This window comes from Rhinatrema bivittatum, chromosome 1 (genome assembly GCF_901001135.1).
Source record: "Rhinatrema bivittatum chromosome 1, aRhiBiv1.1, whole genome shotgun sequence".
Classification (NCBI taxonomy): Eukaryota; Metazoa; Chordata; class Amphibia; order Gymnophiona; family Rhinatrematidae; genus Rhinatrema; species Rhinatrema bivittatum.
Window position 1 is genome coordinate 472,182,012 of NC_042615.1, and position 17,450 is coordinate 472,199,461.

Below are 17,450 nucleotides of genomic sequence, written 5' to 3' on the forward strand. Positions count from 1 at the left end.
AGAACTATTTCCTGCCACATGAATTTTATTTGGGAAATATGCATTTTTTTTTAGCTTCATCAATCTTCATTCTTTAAAGCAAAAGGTGTGTCTTATACGTAATTAAATCAAAGGAGGAGCAGGATTTCCACCAGCAAGACTCTCTTTGATGCAAAACACATTTCAGTTGCTTCAAATCAGAGGAAAACCAGAGCACACAGCATGGTCTGTGCTGGGCAATTGCTTTTTATAGGAGCTACCTTATGAATAGATTCTAGCAACAACTGTAGCCATGAGTATACATAGAGGAAGATGAATCTGCAAAATTCAGGTTGTCCACCTTGGAGTTTATATGTGTATGCATTATATCAGTATCAATGTGTCTATGCTTAAACATAACTGTAGACTCGGGGGGAGCCATATTGTGAATGACAGACAACTTAAGAGACAGAAAAAGATGAACATGGTCAGACCATGGGACCACTTTCAATGTCAACAATGGGGTACTATTGACAATCATCTATTGACTTAGAAAGATAATATCTAATATGTGTCCATGTTTATGAGCAGGACCTTGTACTACCTGTTCCCATCTAAGGGTGGACATAACTTCCAAAAATTTAGCACAGGACAGAGACAGCAGTTATTCATCGAAGTGCAAATTACAATTATACGAAGCAAATTAATAAATGAGCTGAGTTCAGACTTGAGCCTCAATCCTAGTTTCTGAAACATACTGGGATACTACAAGGATGTGTCCTTGGGGCCTCTCTCCAAACCAGAGGATCCTCTCCCCCAGCTTGAGCAGGAAAGCTGGTTCTCTGATTCTAAACTTCAATTAAAGAGAAAGGCCAGTGTCTATCCAAAATCAAAAATAACTAGCTGGTGTTTAGAATTTGATGTTGCTAATATTGAATACAAAGTTTCTTTTAAATAGATCTACTATACAAGAGAGGAAAAGACCTCAGCACTGGTATCGACTCGATATTGTCATCAGATTTTTTTTTACCAGTAGTTGCAATCATGGGTCTAGAAAAATCTCTTTTTTTTAAATAATTTTATTATTTTCAAAAAGCCTCTTTATATTTTTTCTCTTATATTAAAAACTTCTTTGGTTCTGTGTTTTTCATTTATATATAGCTGTATATCTCTTCTTGCATTAACAACAGCCTAAAAACTGAAAGAAATTACAATTGGATGTGATCCTGGTAAATACTTCACAAGTTCAAATTTATCTCAAGCAACATATTTGCCCAATAGAGACCAATTTTTAGAATTTCAACACGTATCTTGTATGAAGGCTTATCTGAAGAATGTTTTCTAAAAACGCCAACGGTTTTCTGCAATGCTCAATCGGCGCTAACAGCTGCCTTTCAAGACGCCGACGTTGACAACGTTTCGCCAATGCTTACAATAAAATCTAATATAATATTGTATTTAATTTATAATAAGAACTTTTTTGTTTACTTACATTGTAAAGAGGCTTTTCGAAAATAATAAAATAATAAAAAGAGAGAGGTTTTTCTAGACCCATGATTGCAACTACTGGTAAAAAAAAATCTGATGACAATATTCGGTCGATACCAGTGCTGAGGTCTTTTCCTCTCTGATTCTAAACACTATCCTAAAACAACTGTTGCCTTCTGGAAACCTCCTTCCCCCCCTCCCCCGGACCACCTAAAAAAAAATAATGCAGGCCTCTGCAGACTGGTGATGCCCTTCTTAGCCACAAAAGTTCCTCCTAGGACCACTAATTCTCTCCATTCCCTCCCACTTTCTGCCTCCTACCGTGATGATCCCCCCCCCCCCATCCCAACTCAGCCCCCTTCCCAAACTGATACAAAAATTGGTCCCTGGAAGAGTACAGCTAAAACAACTGCCTCTACCCCCTCTGTCTTAAGTATCAGGAAATAATGGACACCTCTCCTGCCAGCACCACCGCTGCTCTCTGAGAAGCCCCTGAGGGGTTTCCATTGCCAGAAGGGAGGGTTTGGTTGCATCTTAGAGGAGCTCCTTTTTTTTGTCAGGGAGTGGAAGTGCAGAAGGGTATCCCCCATGCTAACTGACCCCTGCTGCACCTAAGGATGTTGGCATTGTGCACATTTTCATATGGCATTGTGCACATTTTCATATGTGCTATGCATAGGGATGTGAATCGTTTTAGGACGATTAAAATTATCGTCCGATAATTTTAATCGTTCAGCGATTAATTTTAATCGTTCAGCGAGGCGCCGGAACCCTCGCTGAACGACCTCCTGCAGTCGATCTCCTGCCGGCGCCATTTTCCGTACGAAAACGATTCACGGCGGGAAATCGCTCCCTGACCCCCGCTGGACCTCCAGGAACTTTTGGCCAGCTTGTGGGGGGCCTCCTGACCCCCACGAGACTTGCCAAAAGTTCAGCGGGGGTCCGGAAGGACCTCCTGCCGTCCAATCGTGTTCGTCTATGGCCGCCGCCATTTTTCGGCGCCATTTTGGAAAATGGCGCCGGCTGAAGATAACAAGATTCAGGAGCAGGAGCCCGTTCCGGACCGCTGCCGTTCCGGACCGCCGCTGGACCCGCAGGTTATTTAACTCATTTGGGGGGGGGGGGTTCGGGAGGGTGGGGGATTTAATTTAAAGGGTCGGGGGTGGGTTTTAGGGGGTTTTAATGTGCCGGTTTTGCGATTTTTAGATTTTTAGATTTTTCACGATTTTTCACGATATTTTACCCCCCCCAAACGGCAACAATACGATTCCCTCCCCCTCCCAGCCGAAATCGATCGTTAAGACGATCGAGGACACGATTCACATCCCTAGCTATGCAGGCAGTTAAACATCTTTTTAGAGTTCGTACTATAGAATGTTTAGCATGCTGTTCAGTGACCAGGACTAGTCTATGATTTCAGTTAAAGCAAAGCACAGAGTTTGAAAAGTCACTGGTATTATTCAGTATATAATAAATGGTGGGATATATTTTCAAAAATGAAGTTACTTTACCCACAAAAAGCAAAGGTTTATGCTTTTAGATCACCACTATCCACATAAAGCAGATTTTCAAAGGCCAGGGGATATAAGTATTGTAGGTCAAAATGTATGTGAGTAGTTTGCCAGCACTGATGAGGTGGTATAGATATATGTACAGAACAAACCATCAGCTCCAAAAGCCCGATGGGTTCCCCTGGTGGATAGCATCATTCTGTCCTCTTCCTCTTTGGATCATGAACCCTCCATTGTCTGTACACCTCCTCTCTGCTGTATCCCCTGCCAATAACAGTACCCTGACCTCACCTTTTCTCCCTGTTTATCACAGCACCTCCCTGCCAACTTATTCCAATGTTTGCAGCAACCAAACACCCTTTCCCCCAAAACACCAACACACACACACACACACACACACACACATAATGACCTCCAATCCCAGCGCCACTCTGCTAATCATGGAACCTTTCCCCCTCAAAGGTGATCAAACCCTCACCCGAAAACCCCTGATGTTGGTTCCCATAATTATTCCCCCTTGGGATTCCAGAGGCCTTGAGAGAGTCCCAGATCAAGGAGGAGGAGGAGGAGGTATGTCTCAGACTTCCTCCTTGTTCATTTTCCAGCAATGACCTTCCACTGCCTGGCACTTTAAAACATGTGCTAGGGTTTTGGAGGATGCCACAGTCAGTAAGTTGTGTCTAAGTGTATTCCACATGTGCATATGGGGATCAGCATGGGGGGGGGGGGATAATAATGAGCAGTGGGAGATGCTGTAATTGGTGATGGTGGGAAGAGGGTAGTGTGTGTGTGTGAAGGTGCCATGATCATCACAATAATATTAATGTACATGGGTAATTTTACTTTGGACTAGTCCAGATCTTTGTCAGATTTTGAAAAAACAAACAGTCTATTGGCTGCTGTTCTGTCTTCATTAAAACAGGATAAAATGGTTTTAAGAAACTTGAACTTTTTGAGGACTATATGAGGAACTTCATTTAAGATTTATTAATTTTCCCAAGAGAAGTACCGTCTCTCCTTTAAGAAATATTTGACCGAGGTGCTTAAGATGCCTGAGAATGCAATACCCTCAGTGAAAATGTACTATGTGCTTATGAGGAGGATAGTACAGCAAGGTGCTGGGTTACCTATTGGGGATTGGTCACTTGGATCCTGGGATTTGATAACAGTTTTGGAGAGATATGCGGAGGAAGAAGTCTTACAGGCCTCGCTTTTGTTTTCCTTTGTTTTTGATCATATAAGGACTCCTTTCTCCACTTATATTTTCATAATAAGGATGCTGTCGTTATGGGGGGGGGGGGGAATTAGGGTTTATCTTGATTTTTGTAAAAAAAAAACCTCAGATAGATGTAAGGCATTTCTGGAAATGTCTCAAGAGGTTTTGTCACTTGGTGCATAGAAAGGTGAATTTTCACAGCTCGGTACATGCCAAAATCGGGATGTGAGCTCTTAAGTGGGATTCACATTTTTCCCTTCCATGTATCAGACTTACTTCTGTCAGCACGTGCTCATTCATGATTCAATCCCTTTTACTATTAACCCCATCCTGTTGGGATCAACTCTTTGACCGTCACTGCCCGATGTCTCCACTTCGCCCTCCTTACCTCTTTGGCGACTCCTCCTGCGGTTGATGGACGTTTGGCTGCCATGGCGCCTTCCTGCCGTCCTCTCCGGCATCCCTAGACCGGCTTGGGTGCCATGCAGCCCTGCTTCAAGTACCTTCAGTGGCATGAACCTCAGGGGTGTCCCCCTGTGATAACGTCATGCATCCAGGATACAAATAGCCCTCACAATTGCTAGCTTATGAGTTAGCAAAGGAAAGGATCGGAACGGAAAAGGTTGGAACTCCTTCGGATGGGGTTCCCTCTCTGAACCTAGCTACTCTGCCTCCGCTTGGACTACTCTATTTGGGGTACCTGCTCCTCGGGGGCCTCTCTCTCTTTTCTCTTTCAGGTCACTGTCTGGAACCGGTACTCACTCCTCGAGGGCCCATGTTCCTGGACTCACTACCTGGACTTCACTTCTGCCTGGAAGACACCGCTGCCTATACCATCTGTGAGTTACCATCTCTCTCTTTCAGAGCTGTTCCCTGGAACCAGGTACTCGCTCCATGAGGGCCTGCCTTTACTTCAGCTCCTGTGCTCCCTACTGAGAGACCGCTGCGTGAGTACATTACCAACGAGGTTCTAATCCTGAACTCTGCATTCACTGCTGCTACTCACGATATCAGTTTCTCTCCACTACAGCACAGCCATTGTGGGATCGCTGTTCCAGAGCCTGAGGGACTACAAGCCCAGCCAGGCTATATTCCAGCTCACTACCGCCACCTCTGGTGGCTCACCATCACTGTCTAATAAAAGATCTAAACTGTGTGTATGTCCTAAGCTGAGCCTGACCTATGGCCCCTCATGGGACCTTCCCCCGTGGGCGTGGTCAGCAGCCACAGAGTCCAGGGGTCCACCCAACATCCTTACAAACAATAACACTCTTCCCTATTATAATATTTATGTGGCCTCTTTCCTTCCTCTCTTATAAAAATAAATTTGTCCTGTGTTTTTTTTTTTGGGGGGGGGGAGGGGGGGTTTGCTGTTTGTCCTGTTTGTCTTGTTTCATCTTCTTTCAATGGTATGAAAATCTTTTCTAAGCCATTTTATTGTACTTTATGTATTTACGTCCGCATTTTGTTTGAAGTTGTTAAACAAATAGCAAGTAAAGTCAGAGGGATCTACTATGAATATAAGATAGCAAAAGTACAATTATTGTGAAATATCCTGTACAAAGACTCCAGCTCCTTCTAAGTATGAACATTCCCACCAAGGGTAAGCGCACCAGTATTCATTTATTCCAGACAGGACTTCCTCATGCACAGTCCAGGCAGATTCTGCATGTAAGCAACTAGTGATGCAGCTTGGAGGATACAAGCACTTATACTTACAAATTACAACACTTACTTCCTTGACTATGTCACTGCGTGTCTGGTGACATAAATCAGAGTTTTGGTTCCGAATGCATAATTACTTCTGAAACTTATTGATGTTCGGTAGATAGTTGTAAGTTTATAAGTGAACCGCAGATGACGTGATACGTGGAATTATTTAAATTCTGGATCAGGCCGATCAGCGTACTGTCAGCTGTTCGTTTGACTGGTCATTTTGGTAACATACCACAGTCGAACTCAAACGAGGTAAAGATGAGCGAGTGAACTACTCCTTTATCAGCATCGGTCTGGTGTTCATAAATGGAAGGCAGTGCAGAAAAGGGCCACCAGTGCACAAACACGCATGTCAAAAATACCAAAATTAACAGATATGTTTCGTACTCGGCAGTTTGTGCATAAAAGAGGCATTGCCATAGGAGAAAAGGCAGGTGCTGCAAGAAGTGAAATGGAAACCTGTGTTCCTGAGCCTGTGGTGAAACCTGAAACTGGTACCGACGCTGGTGGAACTAAGCAGAGAGAAGAAGAAAAGCAAGGCACACTGTACTGTAATAATCTCAGTTTGTGGACAGACGACATATCAGCAGACATGCACAATTGGTAGATAGAAAAAGGAAGCATAGACTGTCAACACATGGATGCTGATTTTAGAAAAAGTGTGGTAGGTGCAGTGTCAGAGTCATTTCTGCAGCACTGTTCCGATGCGTATTTCACTAGAATTCATTCTCTTTCGGGTGAGAAAATTGAGTGCACATGGCATTGTTTCTCGCCTACAACCAATTGTTTGTATTGTTTTGAGTGCAAACCTGTTAGTAAACAGTCAAATGCATTCACCAGTGGCTTCAACAACTAAAGGAAGGGTGAGAAGATGATTTCTGGACACGAAAGCAGCCTGTCTCACCGTGATGCAATGATTGCACTGACTTCACTTTTTGGCAGCAAAGGGCTTGTTGATTATGAAGTAGTAAAGCAATATGATCTTACTGGTGTAAGGCCTTGAAATGCGCAGTGAGCGTTATATGCCTACTTGCACTATATACCATGTACTGCACATTCACTGAATCTCGTGGGCAAGTGTGCAGCTGAGAGCTGTTCCGCAGCTGTTAGTTTCTTTGATTTTCTCAGACAACTTCAAGTATTTTTCAGCGGGTCGACTGCTAGGTGGCGTGTTCTAAAGGAACTGTGTGACAAGGTTCTGAAACAATTGACTGGAACCAGGTGGTCTGAGCATGCAGATGCTGTTGGCACTCTTGTAAAGGGCAAAGGCTATGAACAGGCTCAGGAAGTTCTGGTTATTATAGCAGACGACAGCCAGACCCCAGAAACCCGAGGTGATATGAGGGGCTTGGTGGCACACATGGATGAACTGAACACAGGATATCATGGTGAAGCTCTAGTATGTAATTCTTCATCACCTTAATAACGAAAGTCAGCCTTTCTCTACAAAATCCTGGTGTCACACCGAATACTGCTGTCAACCTTCTGAAATCTCTGGTGATCATCCTGGAAGAAATGTGGGGTCAGTTCAATGAGTTTGAGAAGAGAGGCATTGAACGAGTTGACACAACAATTTCAAAGCAACGATCCACCGTATCTGCTATCAAAACCAGACATATGATGATGGCACCAGTCCTGAAACCATGCTTGATCCTAGAGAGCGGTTCAAGGTGGAGGTTTTCCAGGTAATTGTTGATTGCTTGATCACAGCACTGAAAGATCGAGTGAGTGCATAAAGGAGGTAAGTACTGATGAAGCAAGAGGGTAGGTCATCTAAGAACGCCGTCAGGGCAACAAAGTGGATAAGAAACCGTGTAGTCCAAAAATAACCTTTTAATTGAGTGGAGACAATATATTCAAACAAACGCCCGACTCCGGCCGAGTTTCGCCCCACCAGGGGCTGCCTCAGGGGCTACAACAATAAATACATTATTAAATAAATGGATAAATATAAAACAAAAAATATCAATGTAAAAATCACATTAAAAGGGTACTACAAATTAATGAACACACTAGTTAAAATCATTATTAGAAAATGTTTCTACCTGTATGAAGAAGTTCTTTTGAAAATGCTTTTTATGAAACAAACTTCATTACACATCTGTAAATCAATAAATGAGATCATTCATTAAAGCTAAAGGTCCTATATCCAAAAGCTGTTAGAACATAAATTTCTTAAAACTGATTATTTATAATTTATAATCACCCTTCTAAAAAATGCAATACTGTGCCATAAAACAAAATTATATTTTATGTAAATTAAAAATTACAAAAATATTATGGAATATGAACCACGATTTATGTTAAAAAAATTGGGAAAGTGTTAATGGCTCATGAAAGTATCATGGTCTTTGTCCCAACTACCAAAATTTTTAATTAAAAAATTAAGAAATTATGGAATATGAACAGCAAATTATGTTTAAAAAAAAAGGGGGGGGGGAACTGTTAATAGCTCATAAAAGTATCGTGGTCTTTGTCCCAACAACCAAAATTTTTTTAAGAAATTACTTTGAAAATGAAATGTGAATAAATCTGAAAAGTAAACAAATGCATGAGTCAAATTATCGCGGAAAAAAATTCAGGCAATACTATGTCACTGAGTGTTGCATATTAAAATGGCTAAACCGCGGCAATCGTAAAACGATGACTTCTTCATACAGGTAGAAACATTTTCTAATAATGATTTTAACTAGTGTGTTCATTAATTTGTAGTACCCTTTTAATGTGATTTTTACATTGATATTTTTTGTTTTATATTTATCCATTTATTTAATAATGTATTTATTGTTGTAACCCCTGAGGCAGCCCCTGGTGGGGCGAAACTTGGCCGGAGTCGGGCGTTTGTTTGAATATATTGTCTCCACTCAATTAAAAGGTTATTTTTGGACTACATGGTGTCTTATCCACTTTGTTGCCCTAAAGGAGGTAAGTGACATGTTTTGTTCATGGGAAGACTGCAAGAGATGACTTCAGCTAAGGTAGTAATAGCTGCTAAGGGTCTCTTCAAGAAGTATCCAGAGGTCTTGGAAAGTGAGGTATCTGCCGAACTGACACACTTTGCCAAGTTTCTCAATATCAGCTGTGTACAGAACGCACAGAAGCGAAATGAAGTGATGAACTTTAATGTATCTGCTCCTGCATAAACTGCAGCTGATACAGACATTCCTTAATGCTGAGATCATGCTGCATATCTATCTGTCGATGATGGTGAGCAACTGAACTTGGGAAGGAACATTCTCCAAGATGACTATCATTAAGACTGAGTTTCGCTCAACAATGGGACAGAGATGCCTGAATATGATGTTGTTTATGAGCATTGAATATGAAATCCTGCGAGCAATTGACTTTGACCATGTCATCAATGATTTTGCTTGTATGAAGGCTCGCAAGGCTTCACTGCAGGTGCAGCCTGCAACCTAGCCCGTGATCGAAGTTAATTGTATAACAGCAGCTAACAACCTCAAATTTGACTAGACTTAAGCTTTTATTTTGACTACGCTGAGTTGATTTATTGATTTTTGGTTTTTTTTTTGTATCTGCCTACAAATGTCGTCCATGGTGTCACTGTGTGTAGTTTTAAATAAATCACACAAAGCATCATTAAGCAGTTATCAGATTAAATGTTTGCTAGGGGTCCGCTTTTTGGCCACAGCACCCGGGCCTGAACTAGCCTTAATGCGGCCCTAGGTACAAGTATACTGGACCCTCCTTCAATGCCAGTTCACATGAGTTAAATAATGTAGGTTTATTAGGTAAACTATTTAAAAGTAATTAATAGAATATAGACCTTGAGAAAACTTGAAACTTTGTGATTTGTGATAACTTTCAAAGTACTAACAATAAAGATATGGTCAATAGTGTCATAATCTCTTATAATGTGCTCATGAAGCAGACAAAGCCTTAAGCCCAAGAGAAAAGCACAAGTGTAGCATTAATATTTTTCTCTGCAATTACTGATATGACAGGAATTTTGTGGAAAATTATGTTTAGATACTTTTACATTGGTCTCTATTTTGTTCTTGGTTAATCAAAATTTCTGAAATGACAGATAATTTGTCGCTTGGACACAAGCTATTTTTCAGCTGTAACCATTAATCAAAGCAAGCATCAACACAGCAATATTGTGATGTCACAAACACTGAAGTATGATTACTTCACAGGAGGATAAGCAGCAGAAGTAGATACTATTGTAATGAAGATGTTCCGGGTAATGGACTATGCAATATTTAGGAAGGAATGAAGCACAAATCACCAGCTTAATTGTAGCTAAAGGTAATGATCAAGGCTGATATCAGTAGCTTATTGGATGTGTGCTTTATAGATTTATCCAGGGACCTGATGGGTTAGTACAATACACAACTAACCAAGAGACTGAGGTTCAGGCAAAAGTTCAAGGTTGAGAAAACTACTACTAAAATAATGTTCACCTTTCTGGGGGTAGGGTAATACATACTTGAAAAATAAGATCTTGTTTTCCACAAAGGGAAAATAATTATTTGAGGCACCTAATAAACTAGAGGGAGCCATGACAATTTTCAACATTTTACCTCGGCCTTTATGATGGTTATAAAGTTGCCAAATATGCAACACAGAAATCCATGAGACTGTGTCATCCAACTGCACATGAATAATTCAGAGGGAGCGAAAGGAGACATGGGTTGGAGTCTCTGATTATAGGGTCCATATACTCATGCACAGTTCCAAGAATACCAATTCCATCAGAATCCACAAATAGGCAGCCTTCTGGTACAGTAGGCATCAAAAGACAGTCTTCAGACTAGATAGAAGAGATCAATATGAGGCTGCAGGTAAACTACTCTCAGGGGGGCCATTATGCTGCTGGAACAAAATGTCTTCCATTTTCTCCTAATTTCTCTTCTCTGTTCAAAACTACCTGCTATAGTAGATAGGGGGAGATTCTGCAGCAACAGAAAATTCAGTACATTCGCATACATTTAATGGCCAATATTCAATAAGCTGGTTAGTGGACAAGTTATTCTGCTAAAATTAGTCAGGTAGCTTGTTCTGGATATTCAGTGGATTGTTTATCCCACTGAATATTCCCAATAAGTTATCTGGCTGACAGCAGCACGATAACTTTAAACATAACTGGATATTTTTTCAAATATCATTGGTTATGCATACAGTTATCCGGCTATTCTTAGATAACTTTAGACTTAACCGGCTATATTCAAAAGACTATAACCAGTTAAGTTGCAAAGTGTTTAAAAAAATAAAAAAACATGAAAATAGATCACAGGCTTACAGGCTCTGATCAGCCCTCTTCTTCATTTCAACCCAAGCTCCAAAACCTTGGTCCTGCTGCCTCTTCCCCAAAGCCCTCTGCACCTCTGTATAGGATTATTAAAAAAAAATACAGGGACAGGGGGCCAGTCCTGGTTTCTCCCCTCCCCCCAGTTCCAGGATCCCATTTTTTTTCAAATCTCTTTATTTTGGGGCTCTCCTCCTTCCTCCCACCCGAATCTTTTATGCTCCCACCCTCACTGTACCTTAAATTTATGTTTATCTTCAGCACAGATCACACGAGCCTCCTACCACAAACCGGACTTGATGCTTCTGGCATCACTAAGCAATGACAATGGAAACACAGGCTTTGATTATAGCACTCATAGGGTGGAGGAGGAGGAGGATGGGTTGGAGGAGGAGAAGGAGGAATGATTGGTGATGAGGGGAAAGGAAAGAAAGAACATTGGGAATTGGGTAGGGAGAAAGGGCAGAATGAGATGGAGAATGGAGGGAGGAAGAGGGGATGGACGTTCTGGGATCTTGGAGAGATGCAAAGAGGCAGGGAATGAGGATCTGGGTTCATGTAGGGAAATAGAGGGTAGAGGTGATGATTGTGGCATCTTGGGGAGGAGGATCTCGAGAGATAAGAGAGGAAAATGTCCCAGTATTGTCTCTAGCCCTTCTCACTCTCTCATATCCCTACCTCCTTCTTTCATTCTCCCCAACCCTAGTCCCTACCCCCTATCTATGTCCCTTTCTCACCACATTATTTTGTCTCCTTTTCTTTTTCTACCCCATCCCAGGTGCCCATAAACACAAATACATCCACTCTCCACCAATACCTCTTTCACACACCCACACACCCTTCCCAGTCCTTGTCACACAACCTCCCATCCCCTCTAATGACATTCTCTCTATCACACTTCTATCCCCTAACATCTCAGCCGCTTGCATATCCTGTTCCTTCATGACATCCCCGTCTCCCAGCCACTTTTTCATATAAACCACCCAGGTTTTTGAATAAAACTACATCCCCTGTTTCACACAACACGCTTCCCACATACTCCATCGCTGTTATGCGGGTGGACCTTTGGACCAAGGGGGAGTTGACGCTCCCTGTGGGGAGGAGCCCCTCAGGTCCCCACCATCGGTAGGCAAGGCTGATGAAAGCAGAGGCCCACCTGCAGCTTCACCACTACTAGCCCATGTTCCCCTTAGGTTGAGAGCTCGGATGCTGGGCCTGATTGGACTTAAATGGGGCCTCTGCAGAGGTAGAAGTCCAGGTAACTGAAACATAGCAGGCAGCACACCGAAGGGTCAGCGGATGAACAGCCAGGGGTATGGAGAAGAAGCAAATCAGGTGCTCAGGATGAGGTCAGGGGCAGGCAGAGAAATACAAAGTTTAGAGCCTAGGCAGAGGACGGGGCCGGCAGCAAAACTCAAGGTCAGAGTCCAGGCAAATGTCGAGGCAGGTGGCGAGAAGCAAGGTCAATGTCCAGTCTGGTGTCAAGCCAGAATCAGTCTGAAGGGATGGAAGAAGGAAGTGCAGGAACTCAGGAACTCGCACTCCAAAGGAATAGACCTGTTGCCAAGGTACAGGCTGAAGGCAGGAGCCTGCCTTAAATAGTTCCTGGGCAATGATGTCATCAGCAAGGGCCGTGAGGAATTTCCCACCACGAGCCCTTTAAATTAAGCAGGGAGGGTGCCAGCAGGGACCACAAAGATGAAGGATGGTGTCAACGGTGTCTTCCCATCACTACAAGGATGTCTGGGACTGATCTGGCTGGGGCAACACAGCGGGTGAGTGAAGCCAGTCATGGGACTCCACAGCCGGCAAGCGTGACAGTTTCCCACCCCGTCTTTCATATATTCTCTACATCCTATCTCAAAATCCATATCTAGTTTCACATAACCCCCATTATATACCCATCTCCCAGCCCCTGTGAAAAAATCCCTACCCTCGCTATCACAACTTCCTCTCCCTAATTTCCTTCCTGGTACCCCTCCCCCTTTGGATTGATCACATGACAAGATGAGGAGGAGAGTAGCAGCACATTGGGTTGCATCCTTCTCCTCTGTAGCCCTGAGCATAATTGTTATTTTGATCCTTGTGAGACACCATACAGCTGTTTGGTTCAAAGTAGCAACTGGGCCCTGGGCAGCATGGGAGAACAATGCAGCCTGACATGCTACTGGTCTCCTCTTCTTCTTGCTGCATGATCAGTGGCGTGGGGATCCAGGAAGGGGATTTGGGAAAGGATTTGCAATGTACCAGTGCTGTGGGCAGCTGGCCCTTCATCTTCCTGACTTGACCTGTCTGGGCCCTGTCCCTCGTCTTCTATGGCAATTCCTCAAGGACCAGCAAATTCCATGGGGAGGATTTTGTGCTTTTTCCCCCAGAGTTGTGGAGTCATAGGAAACCGGGGGCCCTGCCCAGGACATCTCTGTTCAATAAGATTTAGTACTGTTAATTTTTTATGTGATGGTGGCTTTGCACACTCACTAACATTTTTTCTGCTGACATCTTCTGGGGTTTTTTTTGGCATTTTTTGTATCCTTCCCCATGGTTAGCCCTTCTCTTTTTTTTGGGATGGATTTTGCCCTTTAAATACTGGGTGAATATGCTCAGAGCATGCTCTTTCAGAGATGCTTCATGGAGAAGCTCTTGAAGAGAGAGCATCATGACTCAAAAGTTTCACAGTGGTTTCAACCTGAGATCAATTAACAGTGGGTCAAAGACTACTAAATGAGAAGAGTTTTGTATCCAGGGATTTTTTTCCCAGTTTCCAATAGTGAGGCCAATACAACCTTGTTGGATGGATTGGATTTTCAGCCATGTTGCCCCATCACCAGTTAACTGTGGGGACATACATTGCTAGTTTTGAAGGAGTTTTGCATCTTGTTTTGAACCATTTTTACCCCTTGCTTCTATTTTGAAAGAGGAGAATTTTGCCACCCTTCAAGGGTAGGCATATTAGATTCAGATCAGAAAAGAGGAGAAAAGAGGAGTTAAGAGGAGGTGCACTATGGACAGAGAACCTATCGCCCTTAGAGTTCTGAGTTTGCTTCTAATATAAATGATTTTTTCCCATCTTGGACTGGATTTTCATGTTAAAGCAAACCTATTTTTTCTTGAACACCACTACTAGACTGTGGGCTGTGTTCTTACTGGGGGCCTCAACTCAATAAGATCTTTCTTTCTGTAATGATTTAATGAATTGTGAGTGAGAGGGTGCTGGAGTTTGCACTGATGGCTTAGATCCCCTCCCACTCCCTGCCAGTCTGGGAGAGTAATCATGGCCCTAGGACTTTACTGTAGCCCCTGAATTAGGGTGCCCAAGCCAAGAGGGGGGTTACATAGATTAAAAAAAAAAAAAAAAAGAGAGATTGTGCTAGAAGTGTGCAATTTTATGGCATCTAAATGTACATTAATAGTTGTAGAGTTTGCATAAAAATGCAAGTGTTCATGTGAATGCTCGAAAGCTTATACAATACTGGAAGCACCATAGCAACATCTTAACTTTTCCAAAACTATGCAGCTTGAGAGCTGTTTAAAATTTTTATCCTGCTTACATAATATTGGATGTGCTGAAAGTACATAAGAAAATCACTTGGCTCTTTGCAACAAAAAAAAAAGTGCTCCAAGATTGGAAATAAATAAAGAGATGAACAGCAATGTAGTCCCCTGGCTCTCCTCAGATTATCTGTTTCACTGGCTACCATTATGCGACACATTATGCTTTCTGGCTGTTAATTTAAAAGCCAAATACCCATGTATGGAGCTTGTTTAGGCCATAGATAAACAAGCCTTCTCTTTATGCCATAGAAGCATGCCATCTCCTAAAATTACGAGAAAAGCATGCAAGGGAATAACTTGAGAGATAACCTCTCTACAATGGCCTTTTTCTGTACAAGTAAACTAGCCAGATTAATTTCTGGTATGTTTCTTCTAGTAAATTCTATTCCCTATTACAATTATCTTTATGTTTCATTTTTTTTACCTTTGTGCACACATACTCTTCTTGTTCTTCAAAAGGCTCCCTAACCTCCATTTCCAATAAAATGTTTTGTTTGTATTTCTTTAGGTAGTAGAAGGCAAAAACCAGAGAATAGTTATGAAAAATAAAAGTGGCTGTCTGACTGATAACATTTGATAGGAAGGATTTATTGTCACAGTACACTAGCCTTGTAGTTTTCTGAGCACACTTTGCCTGTTCCTTTTACCATTTCAGTAGCTGTAAATTTGGGAGACATCAACCTGATTAGGATCTTAGGGACGGGAGGGGAATAGTAAAAACTAGAAAACTAATAATCATTTCCGTTATGTATGCAGCCGGGTTGGGTACTCTAGTTGTTAGAGACATTCTTGGTTCTTGTTCCTGTCATTTATCTTTTTTGGCTGTGCAGTTCTCTCCTAGGTAGGTGCAGGTGTACATAATGAAAATATTGGTTGGCTTCACATCATCATATAAGGAAAAACTTGGAAGAAAGAACAAAGAGAAAAATAACATTTTTCCACAAGGAAAAGTGGAAAAATGAGAGACATGGAGACTGGGGCCTGGATATGGCTGTAGCCAAAACAAACAGAAAAAAAGAACACAAATAAAAAAGGCAGACATCTATAGCTCGCAGTATAATAAATCATCTAAAGAGGTAGGGATCAGATAATGATCTCCAACGGGAGTGAGAGGATATTTTCAAAGCTTTGCAGGTAATTACAGAGTCTATGGGTACTTTCATCCACAGATGTTACACCAATTCCCAAAGGGAAGGTAACCATATACTTTCCCTTTGAAAATTATTTAGGAAAAAAGTACTCATGGAAATTTGTACCAGCTTTTTGTTATGGATACATTTTCCCTGCAAAAAAAAAAGTGCATTGTTTTCAAAAAAGCGAAACGGTGTATATTGTTTTCTCCCCTGATCTAGCCCTGCCTCTGAACCTGCCTACTTTTCCTGTGGGTAAAAATACTCGTGTTGCTGCTCCTGGCATGTACTTCTACCTGTCTTCAGGGTAGGTGATTTGGAGACAGCTAATTTACCTAGGTAAATGGCTTCTGAAAATTTACTTTCCTATGATTTATCCCCCACTTCAACAACAACAACAACAACAAAAGGACAAAACATTTTTGAAAAGCTAGCCAGGATCAAAAACAAATGAAATACTCTAAGTACTTCCCTTCTTGTCCCAAAAGGTCCTCATTTAATCCTCAGGAAAATGGTGTAAATAATAGGGATGTGAATCGGGCTTCAGATGATTGAAAATATCGTCGATATTTTCAAAATCGTCAGAAATTGGGGGCTCCCCCAAAACGATAGGAAAACCCCACGATATTGATCATGGGGGTTCCCTTATTGTTTTGGGGGAGGGCGGGAAAAATGGCACACAAAAATAACCCCTAAACCCACCCCGACCCTTTAAAAGTAACCTCTTAGCTTCCCCCCACCCTCCTGACCCCCCCAAAACCTTTTTACAGGTACCTGGTGATCCAGTGGGGGTCCCGGGAGCGATCTTCCACTTCGGGCCGTCCTCCGGCTCCCAGGCCGTCGTCTGCCACTAATCAAAATGGCGCCGATGGCCCTTTGCCCTTACCATGTGACAGGGTATCCATGCCATTGGCAGGATCCTGTCACATAGTAGGAGCAGTGGATGGCCGGCACCATCTTGTGCTCCTACCATGTGACAGGAGCTGACCAATGGCACCGGTAGCCCCTGTGACATAGTAAGAGCAAAGGCTATCGGCGCCATTTTCATTACTGGCAGCTGATGGCCCGAGTGCAGGAGATCGCTCCCGGACCCCCGCTGGACCACCAGGGGCTTTTGGCAAGTCTTGGGGGACCCTCCTGACCCCAAGACTTGCCAAAAGTCCAGCGGGGGTCCAGGAGCAACCTCCTGCACTCGGACCGTCGGCTGCCAGTATTCAAAATGGCACCGATAGCCTTTGCCCTTACTTTGTCACAGGGGCTACCAGTGCCATTGGTCAGCCCCTGTCACATGGTAGGAGCACAAGATGGCACCAGCCATCCAGTGCTCCTACCATGTGACAGGATCCGGCCAATGGCACAGATATCCTGTCACATGGTAAGGGCAAATGGCCATCAGCGCCATTTTGATTAGTGGCAGCCGACGGCCTGGGAGCGGGAGGATGGCCCGGAGCGGGAGATCGCGGGAGATCACTCCCGGGACCCCCACTGGACCACCAGGTACCTGTAAAAAGTTTTTTGGGGGAGTCGGGAGGGTGGGGGAAGCTAAGGGGTTACTTTTAAAGGGTCGGGTGGATTTTTTGTTTATTGGCTGGGGCGCAGCCCATAAA

General features: G+C 42.8%; 1 protein-coding gene and 1 long non-coding RNA gene across 3 annotated transcripts in view; one reads left to right on the forward strand and one right to left on the reverse strand.

The window, feature by feature from the left end:
- LINGO2 (leucine rich repeat and Ig domain containing 2) overlaps nucleotides 1–17,450 on the reverse strand; it is a 1,615,267-nt gene that overhangs the window by 767,165 nt on the left and 830,652 nt on the right. The gene's annotated exons all lie outside the window — the stretch shown is intronic.
- LOC115094047 lies at nucleotides 10,076–15,633 on the forward strand. The gene is made up of 2 exons (XR_003857485.1): nucleotides 10,076–10,161; nucleotides 15,544–15,633. It is a non-coding gene; the product is annotated as an uncharacterized LOC115094047 (long non-coding RNA).